The sequence below is a fragment of the Carlito syrichta genome, unplaced genomic scaffold, assembly GCF_000164805.1.
Source record: "Carlito syrichta isolate Samal-C Ts95f unplaced genomic scaffold, Tarsius_syrichta-2.0.1 Scaffold308870, whole genome shotgun sequence".
Taxonomy (NCBI): domain Eukaryota; kingdom Metazoa; phylum Chordata; class Mammalia; order Primates; family Tarsiidae; genus Carlito; species Carlito syrichta.
In genome coordinates, this window is record NW_007252966.1 from 916,500 (window position 1) to 918,025 (window position 1,526).

The following is a 1,526-nucleotide window of genomic DNA, read 5'->3' on the forward strand; positions in this document are numbered from 1 at the left end:
AAAAAAAAAAAAAAAAAAAAAAAAGAAATGTTTGTTATGAGGAGTATAAACTCTAAGGTTTTGTGTGTGTGTGTGTGATGTAGAATACATACATAAATATAGAAGCTGTCTGGGTGCGGTGACTCATGCCTGTAATCCCAGCACTTTGGCAGGGACTGCTTGACAGGAATTCAAGATCAGATGGGCAACATAGTAAGACCCGTCTCTACAAAATAATAAAAAACAAAGTTGGGCACGGTGGTACACACCTGTACTCCCAAGCTACTTGGGAGGCTGAGGTAGGAGGACTACTTAAACCCAGGAGTTTGAGGTTGCAGTGTTATTATGGGACTGCTGCATTCCAGGCTGTGTGACAGAGCAAGACCCTATATAAAAAAAAAAAAAAATTAGTCATATTGTCTATGTCGAGCACTCAAAACTATCAGGAATATACTTGTGATTGAATGATGATGTGTTGTTTCAGTAAATGGATGTATTCCCCACTCTGTGAATTAGTTATTATTCAGGGTTATTAGTTGCTGCAGTGAGAGAAACTTCACACGATGGGGAAGCTTTCGGTGGCTCAACAGACCATATTTGAGGGGGTTTGTATTTGGTGATTTTGGGAAGGAAACGGGTCAATTATGAACTGGAAAGTCAGAAAGCAGGAATCAGGAGCAATTCAGTTATTATCTTTTATTTATTTATTTATTTATTTCGAGTTGGAGTCTCACTCTGTCGCCCAGACTGGAGTGCAGTGGCCGTTCCCGGCCACCGCAGCCTCAACCTGCTAGGCTCCAGTGATCCTTCCGCCTCAGCTTTCCAAGTAGCTGGAACTACAGGTGCGTGCTACCATGCTGATTTTTGATTTATTGTAGAGATGAGATCTTGCCAAGTTGCCCAGGTGGGTCTCGAACCCGCGGGCTAAGGCAATCCACTCACCTCAGCCTCCCAAAGTGCTGGGATTACAGACTGAGCCATTGAACCCGGCTCAGCTATTATCTTAACTTTTATCTAGAAGGCAGGAGGAATGGAGCAGTGCTAGAGTTGTCATTGGAGAAAAAGGCAGTACTCACTCAGTTGGGGAAGAGATGTTTATGCCAATGCCAGTTTATTTTAAACTTTTTTTTTTTTTAGAGCCAGGCTGTCATCTAGGTTGGAATGCAGTAGCGTGATCACAGCTCACTGCAGACTTGAACTCTTGGGCTCAAGTGATCCGCCAGCCTCAGCCTCAGCCTCAGCCTCAGGTAAGTGCCAGTTTTTATCTGTTTAGGCAAAATACTAAGTGAACTTTTTTTCTCCTTCTATCACATCACAGAGAAACCTCATCTGATATCAATATTATTTGTTTTTTTGTTTTTTTTTGTTTTTGAGTTGGAGTCTCATTCTGTCGCCCAGACTGGAGTGCAGTGGCCGCTCCCGGCCACCGCAGCCTCGACCTGCTGGGCTCCGGCGATCCTTCCGCCTCAGCCTTCCAAGTAGCCGGAATTACAGGCATGTGCTACCACGCCCGGCTGATTTTTTGATTTATTGTAGAGATGAGGTCT